At 36.2% G+C, this 20,734-nt stretch overlaps 1 protein-coding gene across 1 annotated transcript in view; it reads right to left on the bottom strand.

Moving 5' to 3' along the window:
• LOC129486584 (zinc finger protein ZIC 5-like) overlaps positions 1-20,734 on the bottom strand; it is a 381,031-nt gene that overhangs the window by 202,569 nt on the left and 157,728 nt on the right. The gene's annotated exons all lie outside the window — the stretch shown is intronic.

Here is a 20,734-nt window from a genome sequence, read left to right as displayed (position 1 = left end):
CTGGATAAAGAAAATGTGGCACATATACACCATGGAATACTATGCAGCCATAAAAAGAATGAGTTCATGTCCTTTACAGGGACATGGATGAAGCTGGGAGCCATCATTCTCAGCAAACTATCACAGGAACAGAAAACCAAACACTGCATGTTCTCACTCATAAGTGGGAGTTGAACAATGAGAACACATGGACACAGGGAGGGGAACATCACACACCAGGGCCTGTTGGGGGCTAGAGGCAAGAGAAGGGAGAGCAATAGGACAAATACCTAATGCATGCGGGGCTTAAAACCTAGATGATGCATTGATAGGTGCAGTAAACCACCATGGCACATATATACCTATGTAACAAACGTGTACGTTCTGTACGTGTATCCCAGAACTTAAAATAAAAAAAAAAAAGAAGCAATGTAGATGAACACATACATAAGAAGTGGAATTGAGCCACATGACAAAGCTTTTCAACTTTCAAATTAGAATGTATATTTTATATATACACTCATAAGAATAAATACACACACATAAATATATGTATATAATACACACACAGAGACACAGATGCAAACACAAGCATTTTGTCATGGGTATGGGAAAATACTATTTTTCAAACTCTTCAATTGGGTATGAAAATTGACCCTATTTGGGGGGGGTGGAGCCAAGATGGCCGAATAGGAACAGCTCCGGTCTCTAGCTCCCAGCCTGAGTGACACAGAAGACGGGTGATTTCTGCATTTCTGCTTGAGGTACCAGTTTCATCTCACTAGGGAGTGCCAAACAGTGGGTGAAGGACAGTTGGTGAAGCACACTCTGCGCGAGCCGAAGCAGGGCGAGGCATTGCCTCACTCGGGAAGCACAAGGGGTCAGGGAGTTCCCTTTCCTAGTCAAAGAAAGGGGTAACAGACGGCACCTGGAATATCGGGTCAGTCCCACCCCAATACTGCGCTTTTCCAACGGGCCTGGAAAACGGCACACTAGGAGACTGTGTCCTGCACCTGGTTCGGAGGGTCCTATGCCCACGGAGTCTCGCTGATTGCTAGCACAGCAGTCTGAGATCAAGCTGCAAGGCGGCAGCGAGGCTGGGGGAGGGGTGCCCGCCATTGCCCAGGCTTGCTTAGGTAAATAAAGCAGCCAGGAAGCTCGAACTGGGTGGAGCCCACCACAGCTCAAGGAGGCCTGCCTGCCTCTGTAGGCTCCACCTCTGGGGGCAGGGCACAGACAAACAAAAAGTCAGCAGGAACCTCCTCAGAATTAAATGTCCCTGTCTGACTGACAGCTTTGAAGAGAGTAGTGGTTCTCCCAGCACGCAGCTGGAGATCTGAGAATGGACAGACTGCCTCCTAAAGTGGGTCCCTCACCCCTGAGCGGCCTAACTGGGAGGCACCCCCCCCAGTAGGGACAGACTGACACCTCACTCGGCCGGGTACTCCTCTGAGACAAAACTTCCAGAGGAACTATCAGACAGCTGAATTTGTGGTCTCACGAAAATCCACTGTTCTGCAGCCACCGGTGCTGACACCCAGCCAAACAGGGTCTGGAGTGGACCTCTAGTAAACTCCAACAGACCTGCAGCTGAGGGTCCTGCCTGGTAGAAGGAAAACTAACAAACAGAAAGGACATCCACACCAAAAACCCATCTGTGCATCACCATCATCAAAGACCAAAAGTAGATAAAACCACAAAGATGGGGAAAAAACAGAGCAGAAAAGCTGGAAACTCTAAAAAGCAGAGCACCTCTCCTCCTCCAAAGGAACGCAGTTCCTCACCAGCAACGGAACAAAGCTGGATGGAGGATGACTTTGACGAGTTGAGAGAAGAAGGCTTCAGACGATCAAACTACTCTGAGCTACGGGAGGAAATTCAAAACAATAGCAAAGAAGTTAAAAACTTTGAAAAAAAATTAGAAGAATGGATAACTAGAATAACCAATGGAGAGAAGGGCTTAAAGTAGCTGATGGAGCTGAAAGCCAAGTTTCGAGAACTACGCGAAGATTGCAGAAGCCTCAGTAGCAGATGCGATCAACTGGAAGAAAGGGTATCAGTGATGGAAGATGAAATGAATGAAATGAAGCGAGAAGGGAAGTTTAGAGAAAAAAGAATAAAAAGAAATGAACAAGGCCTCCAAGAAATTTGGGACTATGTGAAAAGACCAAACCTACGTCTGATTTGTGTACCTGAAAATGACGGGGAGAATGGAACCAAGTTGGAAAACACTCTGCAAGATATTATCCAGGAGAACTTCCCCAATCTAGCAAGGCAGGCCAACATTCAGATTCAGGAAATACAGAGAATGCTGCAAAGATACTCCTCGAGAAGAGCAACTCCAAAACACATAATTGTCAGATTCACCAAAGTTGAAATGAAGGAAAAAATGTTAAGGGCAGCCAGAGAGAAAGGTCGGGTTACCCACAAAGGGAAGCCCATCAGACTAACAGCTGATCTCTCGGCAGAAACTCTACAAGCCAGAAGAGAGTGGGGGCCAATATTCAACATTCTTAAAGAAAAGAATTTTCAACCCAGAATTTCATATCCAGCCAAACTAAGCTTCATAAGTGAAGGAGAAATAAAATACTTTACAGACAAGCAAACGCTGAGTGATTTTGTCACCACCAGGCCTGCCCTAAAAGAGCTCCTGAAGGAAGCACTAAACATGGAAAGGAACAACCGGTACCAGCCACTGCAAAACCATGCCAAATTGTAAAGACCATCAAGGCTAGGAAGAAACTGCATCAACTAACGAGCAAAATAACCAACTAACATCATAATGACAGGATCAGATTCACACATAACAATATTAACGTTAAATGTAAATGGGCTAAATGCTCCAATTAAAAGACACAGACTGGCAAACTGGATAAGGAGTCAGGACCCATCAGTGTGCTGTATTCAGGAAACCCATCTCACATGCAGAGACACACATAGACTCAAAATAAAGGGATGGAGGAAGATCTATCAAGCAACTGGAAAACAAAAAAAGGCAGGGGTTGCAATCCTAGTCTCTGATAAAATAGACTTTAAACCAACAAAGATCAAAAGAGACAAAGAAGGCCATTACATAATAGTAAAGGGATCAATTCAACAAGAAGAGCTAACTATCCTAAATATATATGCACCCAACACAGGAGCACCCAGATTCATAAAGCAAGTCCTGAGTGACCTACAAAGGGACTTAAACTCCCGCACAATAATAATGGGAGATTTTAACACCCCACTGTCAACATTAGACAGATCAATGAGACAGAAAGTTAACAAGGATATCCAGGAATTGAACTCAGCTCTACACAAAGTGGACCTAATAGAAATCTACAGAACTCTCCACCCCAAATCAACAGAATATACATTCTTTTCAGCACCACACCACACCTATTCCAAAATTGACCACATAGTTGGAAGTAAAGCTCTCCTCAGCAAATGTAAAAGAACAGAAATTATAATAAACTGTCTCTCAGACAACAGTGCAATCAAACTAGAACTCAGGATTAAGAAACTCACTCAAAATCGCTCAACTACATGGAAACTGAACAACCTGCTTCTGAATGACTATTGGGTACATAATGAAATGAAGGCAGAAATAAAGATGTTCTTTGAAACCAACGAGAACAAAGACACAACATACCAGAATCTCTGGGACATGTTCAAAGCAGTGTGTAGAGGGAAATTTATAGCACTAAATGCCCACAAGAGAAAGCAGGAAAGATCCAAAATTGACACCCTAACATCACAATTAAAAGAACTCAAAAAGCAAGAGCAAACACATTCAAAAGCTAGCAGAAAGCTAGAAATAACTAAAATCAGAGCAGAACTGAAGGAAATAGAGACACAAAAAACCCTTCAAAAAATTAATGAATCCAGGAGCTGGTTTTTTGAAAAGATCAACAAAATTGATAGACCGCTAGAAAGACTAATAAAGAAGAAAAGAGAGAAGAATCAAATAGACACAATAAAAAATGAAAAAGGGGATATCACCACCAATCCCACAGAAATACAATCTACCATCAGAGAATACTACAAACACCTCTACGCAAATAAACTAGAAAATCTAGAAGAAATGGATAAATTCCTCGACAAATACACCCTCCCAAGACTAAATCAGGAAGAAGTTGAACCTCTGAATAGACCAATAACAGGTTCTGAAATTGTGGCAATAATCAATAGCTTACCAAACAAAAAGAGTCCAGGACCTGATGGATTCACAGCCGAATTCTACCAGAGGTACAAGGAGGAACTGGTACCATTCCTTCTGAAACTATTCCAATTGATAGAAAAAGAGGGAATCCTCCCTAACACATTTTATGAAGCCAGCATCGTCCTGATACCAAAGCCTGGCAGAGACATAACAAAAAAAGACAATTTCAGACCAATATCCTTGATGAACATTGATGCAAAAATCCTCAATAAAATACTGGCAAACCGAATCCAGCAGCACATCAAAAAGCTTATCCACCATGATCAAGTGGGCTTCATCCCTGGGATGCAAGGCTGGTTCAACATACGCAAATCAGTAAATGTAATCCAGCATATAAACAGAACCAAAGACAAAAACCACATGATTATCTCAATAGATGCAGAAAAGGCCTTTGACAAAATTTAACAACCCTTCATGCTAAAAACTCTCAATAAATTAGGTATTGATGGGACGTATCTCAAAATAATAAGAGCTATCTACGACAAACCCACAGCCAATATCATACTGAATGGGCAAAAACTGGAAGCATTCCCTCTGAAAACTGGCACAAGACAGGGATACCCTCTCTCACCACTCCTATTCAACATAGTGCTGGAAGTTCTGGCCAGAGCAATCAGGCAGGAGAAGGAAATAAAGGGTATTCAATTAGGAAAAGAGGAAGTCAAATTGTCCCTGTTTGCAGATGACATGATTGTATATCTAGAAAACCCCATTGTCTCAGCCCAAAATCTCCTTAAGCTGATTAGCAACTTCAGCAAAGTCTCAGGATACAAAATCAATGTACAAAAATCACAAGCATTCTTGTACACCAATAACAGACAAACAGAGAGCCAAATCATGAGTGAACTCCCATTCACAATTGCTTCCAAGAGAATAAAATACCTAGGAATCCAACTTACAAGGGATGTAAAGGACCTCTTCAAGGAGAACTATAAACCACTGCTCAATGAAATAAAAGAGGATACAAACAAATCGAAGAACATTCCATGCTCATGGGTAGGAAGAATCAATATCGTGAAAATGGCCATACTGCCCAAGGTAATGTACAGATTCAATGCCATCCCCATCAAGCTACCAATGACTTTCTTCACAGAATTGGAAAAAACTACTTTAAAGTTCATATGGAACCAAAAAAGAGCCCGCATTGCCAAGTCAATCCCAAGCCAAAAGAACAAAGCTGGAGGCATCACCCTACCTGACTTCAAACTATACTACAAGGCTACAGTAACCAAAACAGCATGATACTGGTACCACAACAGAGACATAGATCAAAGGAACAGAACAGAGCCCTCAGAAATGATGCCGCATATCTACAACTATCTGATCTTTGACAAACCTGACAAAAACAAGAAATGGGGAAAGGATTCCCTATTTAATAAATGGTGCTGGGAAAACTGGCTAGCCATATGTAGAAAGCTGAAACTGGATCCCTTCCTTACACCTTATACAAAAATTAATTCAAGATGGATTAAAGACTTAAATGTTAGACCTAAAACCATTAAAATTCTACAAGAAAACCTAGGCAGTAGCATTCAGGACATAGGCATGGGGAAGGACTTCATGTCTAAAACACCAAAAGCAATGGCAATAAAAGCCAAAATTGACAAATGGGATCTAATTAAACTCAAGAGCTTCTGCACAGCAAAAGAAACTACCATCAGAGTGAACAGGCAACCTACAGAATGGGAGAAAATTTTTGCAACCTACTCATCTGACAAAGGGCTAATATCCAGTATCTACAATGAACTCAAACATATTTACAAGAAAAAAACAAACAACCTCATCAAAAAGTGGGCAAAGGACATGAACAGACACTTCTCAAAAGAAGACATTTATGCAGCCAAAAAACACATGAAGAAATGCTCATCATCACTGGCCATCAGAGAAATGCAAATCAAAACCACAGTGAGATACCATCTCACACCAGTTAGAATGGCCATCATTAAAAAATCAGGAAACAACAGGTGCTGGAGAGGATGTGGAGAAATAGGAACACTTTTACACTGTTGGTGGGACTGTAAACTAGTTCAACCATTGTGGAAGTCAGTGTGGTGATTCCTCAGGGATCTAGAACTAGAAATACCATTTGACCCAGCCATCCCATTACTGGGTATATACCCAAAGGACTATAAATCATGCTGCTATAAAGACACATGCACACGTATGCTTATTGCGGCACTATTCACAATAGCAAAGAGTTGGAACCAACCCAAATGTCCAACAATGATAGACTAGATTAAGAAAATGTGGCACATATGCACCATGGAATACTATGCAGCCATAAAAAAGGATGATTTCATATCCTTTGTAGGGACATGGATGAAACTGGAAAACATCATTCTCAGTAAACTATCACAAGGACAAAAAACCAAACACCGCATGTTCTCACTCATAGGTGGGAATTGAACAATGAGAACTCATGGACACAGGAAGGGGAACATCACACTCCGGGGACTGTTGTCGGGTTGGGGGAGGGGGGAGGGACAGCATTAGGAGATATACCTAATGTGAAATGACGAGTTAATGGGTGCAGGAAATCAACGTGGCACATGGATACATATGTAACAAACCTGCACATTGTGCACATGTACCCTAAAACCTAAGGTATAATTAAAAAAAAAAAAAAGGAAAAAAAAATGTGGCACATATACACCATGGAATACTATGCAGCCATAAAAATGATGAGTTCATGTCCTTTGTAGGGACATGGATGAAACTGGAAATCATCATTCTCAGTAAACTATCGCAAGGACAAAAAAGCAAACACCGCATGTTCTCACTCATAGGTGGGAATTGAACAATGAGAACACATGGACACAGGAAGGGGAACATCACACTCTGGGGACTGTTGTGGGGTGGGGGGAGGGGGGAGGGATAGCATTAGGAGATATACCTAATGCTAAATGACGAGTTAATAGGTGCAGCACACCAACATGGCACATGTATACATATGTAACAAACCCGCACATTGTTCACATGTACCATAAAACTTAAAGTGTAATAATAATAAAATTTAAAAAAATCCAATAAAAAAGAGAAGTCAGCAGGATAGCCCAGATTCAAAGGTTGAAAAAAGTGGACAACCTCTTGATGGAATCAGATGCAAATAGTTGGTGGCCAGTTTTTCAGTTTATACTAAAATCAAAATATTATACACTTTAATTTTCAAAAAACACCCACAAGTTTTAAGGACCATAAAAATAATAAAAAATTTTACTAAATAATTGTGATAATTTCTTAAATGCCAGTGCCAGGCATTAAACATTTTACATAACACATAATACTGCATTCACACCCAATGAAAGAGATAAGGAGTTGGCAAATTACAGCTTGTTGACCAAATCCAGCCTGCTGCCTGCACCTGCCTTTGTACAGCCCATGAGCTAATAATGGGTTTTATACTTTTAAATGGTTGGAAAAAAAAAATTAAAAAGAATAAGATTTCATGACACATAAAAATTATATGAAATTCAAGTTCCAGTGTCCATAAATGAAGTATAATTGGAACACAGTCCTGCTCAATTATTTACATATTATCTATATCTGCTTTCAAACTACAACAGCAGAATTTAGTAGTTGCAACACAGACCATATGGCCTGAAAAGCCTAATATATTTATCCTCTGGTCCTTTACAGAAAGTTTTCTGACCTCTGGAATAGATGCCATTATTATCTTCCTGATATTAATTAGGAAACTAAGGCTTTTAAAATGTAAGTAAGTATACAGTTATGTTCATATCAGTATTAATAGCTAAAATGCAGAGGCAACCTAAGTGTCCATCAACAGATAAACTGATAACCAAAATGTAGTATATACATACAATGAAATATTATTCAGCCTTAAAAAGGAACAAAATTCTGATACATGCTACAATATGAATGAGCCTTGAGGATATTATGCTAAATGAAATAAGGAAGTCACAAAAAGACAAACATTATATGATTCCACTACATGAGGTAGTTGGAGTAGCCAAAATCATAGAGACAGAAGTAGAATGGTGGTTGCCAGGGACTGGAGGGAGGAAAGGATGGGGAGTTATTGTTTGATGGGTTTTATAAGTTGAAAAGAGTTTTGGTGATGGATGGTAGTGATGGTGGTGATGGTAGCACGACATTAGGGATGCCCTGAACTGTACAGCTTAAAATGGTTAAAATGTTAACTTTATGTTATGTGTATTTTACCACAATTAAAAAATGAAAGAAAAATAATCTAAAAAAAAAAAAAGAAAATTGACCCTATTTGTACAAATAAGAATGGCACAATATGTTTTAATACCTTACATGTGTGCATAAAATGAGGTTAAGGAAACTCAAATTAGCTCAAGGATATGTTTTTAGTACATGCCATTTTTCTGGTTTATCTTCAGTGCTATCCTGCATTTTAATTTTTGTGATCACAACAGATTAAAACTCACATGACTCTAGGGAGAAACTGAGGTCAGTTAAATAAAGGGTTTCACTTACACTTCACATCCTGATAGTAATCATGCAAGGTATTAATCTTTCTATTCCTACAACTTCCTCATAGTCGGAGACTTCAAGGACATGAACATTAACAGGACCCATAGTTCAAGTAGAACAGTGGTCAGCACACTTTTTAGTAAATGGTCTAACTTTTTAGTAAATAGTAAACCTCTTCAGCTTTGCAGGCCAGAAGGTCCCTGTGGCAGCTATTCAAGGTAGGCAGTGTAGTGAAAAAGCGGCCATAGGCAATATGAAAATAAATAAGTGTGGCTGTGTTCCAATAACACTTTATTTATGGACTCTGAAATTTGAATATCATATGATTTTCTTTTTATTTTATTGGCTTTTATTAATTAATTTATTTTTAAATTAATCTTTTATTTCATTAGGTTTCTGTGAAATAGGTGGTGTTTGGTTACATGAATAAAGATCTTTAATGATGATTTCTGAGACTTTGGTGCACCCATTACCCAAGCAGTGTACACTGCCCAATGTGTAGTCTTTTATTCCTCACCTCCCTCCCACCCTTTCACCCAAGTACCAAAAGTCCATTATATCATTCTTATGCCTTCACATCCTCATAGCTTAGCTCCCAATTATGAATGAGAACATACGATGTTTGGTTTTCCATTTCTGAGTTACTTCACTTAGAATAATAGTCTCATTTTCTTATTTCATGAAATATTATTGTTCTTTGGATCTCATTCAATCCTCAAAAATTTAAGAATTATTCTTAACTCAGGAGTCCTACAAAAACAAAAAGTAGGTTGGGATTGGCCCACAGCTATAGCTGTGGACCCCTACTGAAGATTAAGCTACCTCGTGATCATAATGGTGGCAATCAGTAAGGATGGCTGTCAAGGCCTGATGCTTAGTCCCTGTATGAATAGCCATGTGTCAATTCCTAGAGGTATGAAAGTGGGAATCTATATTTTTTCTTTATTTTTTTACTTTGTGAATAAATAAAATTTATGACTTCTGATCACAACTTGAAAATTTGAAAAAATAACTTATTTAAGACAATAAGAAACAAAAATTTTCCTATTTCGTATAAGCGAAATAGATGAGTACACATACATCAGTAAGTCAAGCAAAGATGATTCATAATTGCAATGAGTTCTACTCTCTCATTGCAATTATGTAAACTATTATTTGAAAATGATACACAGATCCTGGCATACTTCCTCTAAGAACAATGGTAACACCTGCTAATTGCATCTATTTCCATGAGAAGAAAACCATACTTTCAGGTTGGTTACTAGGTAGTCTCAGTTTCCATACAGGAAATATTCTCAGTAGTTTGCAGTATCTGAAGATGTTCATTATGGCCTTTTTCATAATAGCTAAAGATTGAAAATATTCTAAATTTTCAAAACTAAACAATTGAAATAACCTAGTATTAAAAATAGAATTGAGCACGGTACTTAAAGGATTATAAAATTATACTTATCATACTTGAAAACACTCACTGTCTTCTGGTTACAGTAATATGGCAGATTAATATTAGCTTGCTGCAAAAGTAATTGTGGTTCTTGCCATTACTTGCAGAAAATAATTACAGCAAAAACCATAATTATTTTTGCACCAATCAAATAAAACCTGAAAACTATCCCCTAGGTACAACTAATAATCCCAGAAGAAGTACATCTTTTTTCAATTGTTTAGGGGTACAATCAAGTACACAAGAAAAAACAATTTGTGCTCCAATAGTACAGAAAGTATTAAAAAGCAGAGTAATTAATATGAGAACCTGGAAGGGGATTTATTTATTTTACTTTACTTTACTTTTTATTTTATTTTATTTTATTATTTTATTTTTGAAATGGAGTTTCACTCTGTTGCCCAGGCTGGAGTGCAGTGGGAGATCTCAGCTCACTGCAACCTCCATCTCCTGGGTTCAGTCGATTTTCCTGCCTCAGCCTGCCAAGTAGCTGGGATTACAGGCACCCACCACCACGTCTGGCTAATTTTTTGAATTTTTGGTAGAGATGGGGTTTCATCATGTTGGCCAGGCTGGTCTCGAACTCCTGACCTCAGGTGATCAGCCTGCCTTGGCATCCCAAAGTGCTGGGATTACAGACGTGATCCACCGTGCCCAACCTGGAAAGGGATTTATTGATCTTGGCACCTAAGGACTTGGGTGTTAACCTTAAGTAAAGGAATAAGAAAAGAAAGAAAATAAATGCAGATTTTAAAATCACTTAGGTTGTTTTTGAGTTTTTTGGTTTTCTTTAACAGTGATGAAAGTTAAAAATTTTCCACACTAAGAGTCATTCTACCATACTGCATGCATTCCAACTCTCCATTAACAGTACTCTAGTAATTCTAAAGTCTTTTCAGTCCCTCTTCTGCACTTTGCACTGTATTCATTGCCTTGGCATTGTGTTTACAATAACCAAAATATTCTCCCTCCTCAACTCTGTAAAGTTTGTTTATATAGCACCAGCCCAATGGTGTCTATTATTGCTGCTTAAAAAAAAAATGTTTCCAATGTGAAGTTCACAGTGTTTTAAAGATTCTAATCTTTGACTCACAATCTTTCAAGCTAATTTAGAAATATTCCACAAACTTTTCAGAAGTGTCCTAAACAACATTAGGGAGAAGTTTATTAAACTTTCACAGCATTCAGTACTGATTTATTCTTTAGTATTGAATATCCCCCAAACATCTACTCTAAGGAGTTCTACGAAAGGCTTGTCATTTGCCGTGACACGGTTTTTTGTTTTTTTGTTTTTGTTTTTGTTTTTGAGGCAAAAGTCTCGCTCTGCTGCCCAGACTGGAGTGCAGTGGCGCGATCTGAACCCACTGCAACCTCCATCTCCTGGGTTCAAGCGATTCTCCTGCCTCAACCTCCCGAGTAGCTGGGATTACAGGCGTGTGCCACCACACACGGCTAATTCTTGTATTTTTAGTAGTGATGGGGTTTCATCGTTTTGGCCAGGCTAGTCTCAAACTCCTGGCCTCATGTGATCCACCTGCCTCGGCCTCCCAAAGTGCTGTGATTACAGGCGTGAGCCACCGTGCCAGTCTGCATGTTTTTTTTTTTTTTTAAACAAAATATATACTAGGATTGACCTGACTTGCAAAAATGGACTAATTAATGATTAATTTGGAAATGTTCACAAAATATTAAATACCTGATAATTATCAAGATGAAAAGGACCTGATAGCCTCAAATTATCAGCCATGATTTGTCCTCATAAAACTCCAATAATCATAGGCTTTCACAAAGCTTTTCTTCATTATTGCCAAAAACTAGAGCACAAAATTATAGAGCAATTCTAACCAGATAAAGAATGTTTTCCTCCATTCAAAGTAGATTCTATTAAAGATAAAGAAATAAATGTGTGTTTTGCTAACTATTTTTTTCTAAATGAAATATCATGTATCATTAGACAATCAGCCCAGTGATAACTGACTAAAATTTCCTAATCAGAAAATATTCAGAATGTTGTATTAGTTGAAATTTAAATATGTAGTAGATGGAAAATACAAATTATTTATGTAACAATTGTTTCTATTTATGTCTTTGGTCTTTTGTTAGTTTGAATAGGATGATGATTATGTATGCTGAATTGCCTGGAGTTTATAATAGTCTGGTTAAAAATATTGATTGATTTACCAATGGCAGTGTCATCTATCACAAATAACTCCCAGCCGTTTCTAAGTCCGCCTCTCTATTTCAAGTCAGGTCCATTGGCCTTCTTAACTTTCTCGTCTCATATTCAGTCACAGTTTTTAACTTCACACCCATCCCTGTGTCTCTCCAACTCTAGCAAAAATTTCCTTGACAAGATTAATGATAAATGCCTACTTTCTGAGTCCAATCAATATTACTTTATGGTCTCTATATTAATTGATTTCTCTGTAGCATTTGATACTTTTGAGTCTTTGTCATTCATTACAGACAGTCTCTGACATAGGATGGTACAATTTAAGATTTTTTGACTTTATTATGGTAAGAAAGTGATACGTATTCAGTAGAAACTGTACTTTGGTGATTACCATACCACCATTCTGTTTTTCACTTTCAGTACAGTATTCAGTAAATTACATGAAATAGTCAACACTTAAGCATAAAATAGGCATTGTATTAGATGATTTTGCCTAACTGTAGGTTGATGTAAATCTGAGCACGTTTAACTTAGGCTAGGCTAAGTGATGATGTTCAGAAGTTTAGGTGTATTAAATGCATCTTCAACTTACAATATTTTCAAGTTATGTTGAGTTAATCAGGATGTAGCCCCATCATAAGTCAAGGAGCATCTGTACTTACTTCTCCCTTATTTAGAAACCGTGTCTACATTTTTCTCCTGTTTCCAGGCCCTTTGTCTTGGTGGTCATGGAAGACGTCTCCCCTTCCACTAGCTTATTAGGTGTTGTTATTTCCTCAGCATCTCTTTTTGGCCTTCTTTTATCTCTCTGCATATTATCCCTGGGAAACATCCATCTATTGTTATGATTTCAAATGTCAACTACATGCCAGTAACTTACAAGTCTCTATCTGTCCTCAGCCTACTTCCAGGTACCAGAATCCTAATGCTTTACAATACTCAGGGTAGAGATAAAAGAAAACTTTTCATTATCAACTAGGATAATTCAAAAATATATATTTATAATGATGAGAAATTAGTAGTTATCAACTTCCAAAAATATTCAAGTATATATGAAGAGCTAGAAAGAAAAATTGGTGCAATTTACAAGGGACACTTATGAGGTTACAAATTTTTAATTTTCTTCCTTAAGATTTTCAGCAATTTCCTAAATTTCCTACAAGGAACATTGATCTTACAAAGGCTTGCTTAATATCAGTTTTGTTTACTGAATAAAATATAGCATTAATTTAACAGCATAAAACTCACAAAGCATTAAAGAAATATAATTAGGATTGAGAACCCTGTATGATCACCATTCTTAAAAAATATTTTAGCAGCCAAAAAAGGGGTTACAATTTTTAGGTCTGTTGTTTTCTATCCAAGTGTTTATTTTCTCTGCCTGTATTTTCTATCAGCAGATATCATCATTTTAAACCGTATGTTTTTGTCGCAATGTTTACATAACCTATCTGCTCTACTGGTGACTAGCTATGTAGCGTTGACATATTTCTTAGCCATTTCTGACTCAGTTTCCTCATTTGCAAAATGCAGCTAGTAATATCACCTACCTCATAGGGTTGCAGTGAACATTAAATGAAATATTTGCTGCACATGTAATTCATAACATTATTATTACTATTATTATACCTTAAGCAGATATACTAATTAAATTTTGATTTACTATCCTATATATATATATATTCCTCTACTCAATCCACTGTTTAGATTTTTATTTTTTATCTAAAAATTGAGCATCATAGTTCTATAATCATCATCAATGCAACTAATATTGATATTTTACCTTTTTTTCATTCAATAAACACATTGAATACATAGCTAATCACTATCAAGGACACTTTGTTAAGTAAATATTCCAACTCATTTTATTTTTCACATAAAATGATGATGATTTTATTTATGTCAGCTTCCCCCATAACACTTAATAAGCATGTGCCACATTTACATTGAAGAAAAAAACTACAACTCCATTTTTAAATATAAAAAGTCAACATTGTTTTTAAATTTAGAAAAATCAGCAGGGTGATGCTATGGTTGAAATAGAAGGTGAGAGATTCAACATGTTTTCATGTAAAAAAATAAAACAAACTTAAACAGTGCATTGCATGTCTCAATTAATTTATTGATTACCTTGTTGAAAAGAATTTGTTTTTTTAATTGTACTTTAATTTCTAGGGTACATGGGCACAACGTGCAGGTTTGTTACATAGGTATACATCTGTCGTGTTGGTTTGCTGCACCCATTAACTCATCATTTACATTAGGTATTTCTCCTAATGCTATCCCTTCCCCTGCCTCCCACCCCACGACAAGCCCCCATGTGTGATGTTCACCGCCCTGTGTCCAAGTGTTCTCATTGTTCAATTCCCACCTATGAGTGAGAACATGCGGTGTTTGGTTTTTTGTCCTTGTGATAGTTTGCTGAGAATAATGGTTTCCAGCTTCACCCATGTCCCTACAAACGACATAAACTCATCATGCTTTTTTATGTCTGCATAATATTCCATGGTGTATATTTGCCACATTTTCTTAATGCACCCTATTATTGATGGACATTTGGGTTGGTTCCAAGTTTTTGCTATTGTGAATAGTGCTGCAATAGACAAACGTGTGCATGTGTCTTTATAGTGGCATGATTTATAATCCTTTGGGTATATACCCAGTAATGGGATTGCTGGGTCAAATGGTATTTCAAGTTCTAGATCCTTGAGGAATTGCCACACTATCTTCTACAATGGTTGAACTAGTTTACACTCCCACCAACAGTGTAAAAGTGTTCTTATGTCTCCACATCCTCTCTAGCATCTGTTGTTTCCTGACTTTTTAATGATCGCCATTCTAACTGGTGTGAGATGGTATCTCATTGTGGTTTTGATTTGCATTTCTCTGATGACCAGTGATGATGGGCATTTTTTCATGTGTCTGTTGGCTACATAAATGTCTTCTTTTGAGAAGTGTCTGTTCATATTCTTTGCCCACTTTTTGATGGGGTTGTTTTTTTCTTGTAAATTTGTTTAAGTTCTTTGTAGATTCTGGATATCAGCCCTTTGTCAGATGGGTAGATTGCAAAAGTTTTCTCCTGTTCACTCTGATGGTAGTTTCTTTTGCTGTGCAGAAGCTCTTTAGTTTAATTAGATTCCATTTGTCTATTTTGGCTTTTGTTGGCATTGCTTTCGGTGTTTTAGTCATGAAGTCCTTGCCCATGCCTATGTCCTGAATGGTATTGCCTAGGTTTTCTTCTAGGGTTTTTATGGTTTTAGGTCTAACATTTAAGTCTTTAATCCATCTTGAATTAATTTTTGTATAAGGTGTAAGGAAGGGAGCATTCCTATACACCAATAACACACAAACAGAGAGCCAAATCATGAGTGAACTCCCATTCACAATTGCTACAAAGAGAATAAAATACCTAGGAATCCATCTTACAAGGGATGTGAAGGACCACTTCAAGGAGAACTATAAACCACTGCTCAACGAAATAAAAGAGGACACAAACAAATGGAAGAACATTCCATGCTCATGGATAGGAAGAATCAATATTGTGAAAATGGTCGTACTGCCCAAGGTAATTTACAGATTCAATGCTATCCCCCTCAAGCTACCAATGACTTCCTTCACAGAATTGGAAAAAACTACTTTAAAGTTCATACAGAACCAAAAAGATCCCGCATTGCCAAGACGATCCTAAGCAAAAAGAACAAAGCTGGAGGCATCATGCTACCCAACTGCAAACTATACTACAGAGCTACAGTAACCAAAACAGCATAGTACTGGTACCAAAACAGAAAGATAGGCCAATGGAACAGAACAGAGGCCTCAGAAATAACACCACACATCTACAACCATCTGATCTTTGACAAACCTGACAAAAACAAGAAATGGGGAAAAGATTCCCTATTTAAAAAATGGTGTTGGAAAAACTGGCTAGCCATATGTAGAAAGCTGAAAATAACTTCAATAGAATTAGGAAAGTGAAAATGTGACCAGGTGACCAAAGTTCTTTAATGAGGAAGTGTAAACAATTATAATTAGAAATAAATTTTCCAGAGTTTGTTTATTGAAAACAAGGAGGGACTTAGAAGAGGACACATTGTGAACAGTTTTATGAGAATGCAGAATGTGTGTATGTCTGTGTGTATGTGGGTGTGTGTAAGAGAGAAAGTAGGAGAATGTATGTTAGTGAAAGTAACAGATAACAGTTTTATGAGGATGCAGAACACACGTGTGTGTTTGTGTGTGTGTGCGTAAGAGAGACAGCAGGTGAATGTACGTGTGTGAAAGTAACAGATGTGTTGTGTGTAAGAGAGACAGCAGGTGAATGTACCTGTGTGAAAGTAACAGATGTATTGTGTGTAAAAGTTTTTATGGAAGAGACTTGTGTCTCTTCCCCTTACGAGGGGAAGCATCTTCTAAGGAGGACATGTTTACTGATATTGCGGTGATAGGGCATAAATTGAAGTTTCAAAGTCCCAGAGGGTCAGAACCGTATACAACCAAGAGACAGTGTATACTTTGATACCTTAAAGAAGGAAGGGGTAAGAAAAGTTGAAAATGTAGATATGTTGATATGAATAGCTGGGTGCTGGATGAACAATAAATTAATAAAATTCCTGACTAATGGCTCTCTGAAGAAGAAAGTAAAGCCACTGTTAATCCTCAAGTAGATGTTCATTGCAGTGGTCAGCAAAACTTTTGTAAATTTTTTAGTAAATTAGAAAAAAACTTTGAACATGACATGCAGACAAATTTCTGAATAGCACTGAATGTCTACCTGGAGCTTGAGACCATACATTTGAAATTGTATAAACTGGCATATTGATGCAATTTCCTTACTACAGCTATCTGGCATAATGCAGAAGTTGGGAAAGAGGAAAAGATAGTTATAAAGGTGGATGCAGTGGAAGAAGCAACTCAGTGCCCTGTAAAATTGAAATGAGGTAGTAACAATAGAGATGACAAGAGTTGGGATAAATTCAAAACAAATATATTTTGAACTATAGCAGACTGTGGAAAGGGGAGTTTTCTGGCTATGACTGAATGAATGATAGAACCACTTACTGAATTGAAGAAGACAGGAGCTATAATGTGCCCAGGGGCAAAATATCAAGAGTTCTATTTCAGACTTAATATAAGGAAACTTATGACTATGATTCAGAAAATGCATGGGAGGAAGACAAAATTGAAATCTTTGCAGAGGTTGTAAAATAGTACTGAAAACTATGAATTGTGTGTTAAGGCAAGGCAGGGGCAATGAAAAGGAAAGATGAATGACTGAGAATATTTAAGAAGTAAATATGACAGAATTTGGTTATTTATTGGGTAAGGTATTTTTAAAAGTGAAAGAACTCAGAATTTCAAGCTTGAGAAAATATGTATTATATACTGAGTTAAGAACCAGAAAAATTACACATAAGTTGCAGATAATAGTCGGCTACTCTCACCAGTGTTGGTATGTCTAGGGTTCTTTCCTCAGCTCACTGCTCTTGCAACTCTGTATTCTCTAACTGGAGTCAATTATCTAGTCATAAGTTTTTTTCCAGATAGTAATTTTTTAAAATTATGTTAACTACATGTTTAAGAACTAAAATAATACATACTCACTGAACATGTCTCCTGTACCTGATTTTAATAACTTGGTATTTATCCTTCAATAATTTTCTATATGTTTACGTATAAACTGACATAATCATAAATGTGTGATTATACTAACACTATATTGTAAAAATTACTTGGCAGATAATATGTTTCCTAATAATCATATGTGGCTACTGCTCTTATTCCAATAAACTAAAGGTTTATTTTTTAATCAACCAATATTTATAGAGCACTTAATGTGTGCCAAACACAGTCCTATGCATGAGAAGTAGCACTTAGAATATACCACTGGATTTAATTTGCTAATATTTCAATCTTTTACCTAACAAATTAATATGTACTTTTCTTATTATACTAAATAGATTTTATATCAATTAACATAACTTTATCAATCATTTTTTGTCTTTTCTACAGTCTATATTGTTTTAAAATGTTGAAATATATAGTTTAAGGCCTTATTATATCTCAGTAAAAGACCATATGGCTTTGGTGTATTTAAAATAATATGCCTTTTAATCACTTTCTGATTTCTTCTGTGGTTCTTAGATTATTCAAGTTTTTATTCATTTGTGGGATCAATTTAATTGTTTATATTTTGCTGGAGAAAATCTGTATTCTCATACTTATTGGCACATGATGTTACAAAACAGTTTTGTACTCAAACATCATTTTGACAGCTATAATTGATTTATACCTCTTTTAATATTTAAAAGGTGGTGCTCTTCAGGTTTTTAGTATATTTATCTTTTTGCCTTTATATGTATTTCATACTTTATTCCTTCCAGTTGCCTTTTCTTTATTTACTATTAATTTTCTAGCTTCATAATTGGAATACTTAATTCAGGATTTTTTTTTAACTTTTATTTTAAGTTCAGGAGTACATGTGCAGTTTTGTTACAAAGGTAAATTTGTGGCACAGGGGTTTTTTGTACAGATCATTTCATCACTCAGGTATTAAGCCTAGTACCCATAAGTTATTTTTCCTGATCCTCTCCTTCTTCCCACCTTCTACCCTCTGATAGGCCCCAGTGTGTATTATTCCCCGCTATGTGTCAATGTGTTCTCATAATTTAGCTCCCACTTATAAGTGAGAACACGGGTATTTGGTTTTCTGTTCCTGCATTAGTTTGCCTAGGATAATGGCCTCCAGCTCCATTCATGTCCTTGCAAAGGACACGATCTCATGTTTTTTCAGGATTAAATAGTAAATTTATTTTTTAGTTGTAACAAATATATGCCATTAGTATGTTCTTAAGTTTTGGGTCACATTGGCAACAGTGTCTTTAATTTGTTTTGAAATTCTTTTCAGTAATCTTAAGGTTATAGTTCCCTTAAAAAATATATTTGCTGTGTTTTACCTCCTTGAAGACTGTAAACAGGACAAAAAAGCATGGATATAAGCGTTAGCTAGTGATCACTGACTAAATATTCACTAAGGCTTGAATTCTCTCTTTACCAGATGCCTAACTGGCAGAAGTCCCAAAGGTTTCCCTGATCATATTAATAACTTTGTAAAAAGTTGATCATTATTCATTAAAAATTAGATATTTGTAATGAAAATATAAATTAAGCCTAACCCAAAACTCTTAACCAGACTAACTTCAATGTTATGAATCACAAAATCTTGATTGATTGCTGTATTGAGAGGATCTTATGTGCTTTTAGAGAAAGATTAAATCCCTTTATAAGAGTTGATAAATTTTAGTCAAAGACTAGAACACAACTTACAGAATAAATAAGTGGACTTGACAGTTAACAACTTAGTTATTTACGCTGTACAATGGAACAAACAAAAATCTTAATACTTCTGCCTTTATAGCTGTATTTGACCATTCAGGAATACGTTGGCTTTCATATGTACAGTTAAATCTCTTAGTTCAAGACTAAAATATATATATTTCCTATATGTAACTTTTAAAGATAATGTTTCTATTAGAAGGAAATAAAAAAGCTGAAAAAAGAACTCCAAAATTTTGATCCCTCATTTTTCAAAGAAATTGAAGATCTGAAGTATAATTACAAGGAAGAAGTGAAGAACAATAATAACAATATTATCTTAGAAGAGAAGGTTAAAAAAAAAAACTTTCAGAACAATTGGGAGTTGAATTAACTAGCCCTATTGCTGCTTCTGAAGAGTTTGAAGATGAAGAAGAAAGTCCTGTTGATTTCCCCACTTACTAAAGGTCACCTATAAACTTTGTTTCATTTAAATATTTATTAACTTTATATGTTAAAATCCACCTGGAAATAAGAAATTCTCTGAGCTGTAGTGTTTCCTTCTCACTACCTTCTACCTTTATACTTAGATTGGAATTCTTAATAAATAAAATTATATGAAATTTTCAACCTATTATAAAAGTATATATTTGAAGACTTAGAATAAGTTATGGCCATCAAATAGGCAATGAACTCTGGTGAATTTCTCTACATTCATAATGTTTTAAGTTTTTTAAAGAGTATGAGGGTAAATTCAGCAATTTTAATATTTAAAATTGGAGTTTATATATACTTATTTTTATATATGTTAAGACTCTCAAATCCTAACTATGATATATATAAATACAGATGTAGACATACACAAATATAGGTTATGAAGTTGAGCCATATGTTTTGTTAAACACCTAGCAAAATCAAATTGAGCTTAAACTATATAATTTTGAAAATTAGTGACATTAAATTCTTGGTTTAATTGTTGTCTTTAAATTAGCACTCAATTATAGTGGAGAGAATCCAGCCTTTGTACAAGCTTAGGAGCTTACTGTTACTTATGTTTCTATGGCTAGAGATTAAAATTAATTTACTGGTTTTTAATAAAATTTTAAATAGATATTTGAAAATGGAAAATTCATTTCTTCACAAATGGTAGAAGACAAATTGA

This window comes from Symphalangus syndactylus, chromosome 7 (assembly GCF_028878055.3).
Source record: "Symphalangus syndactylus isolate Jambi chromosome 7, NHGRI_mSymSyn1-v2.1_pri, whole genome shotgun sequence".
Classification (NCBI taxonomy): Eukaryota; Metazoa; Chordata; class Mammalia; order Primates; family Hylobatidae; genus Symphalangus; species Symphalangus syndactylus.
This window is presented reverse-complemented; position numbering and strand designations above follow the sequence as displayed.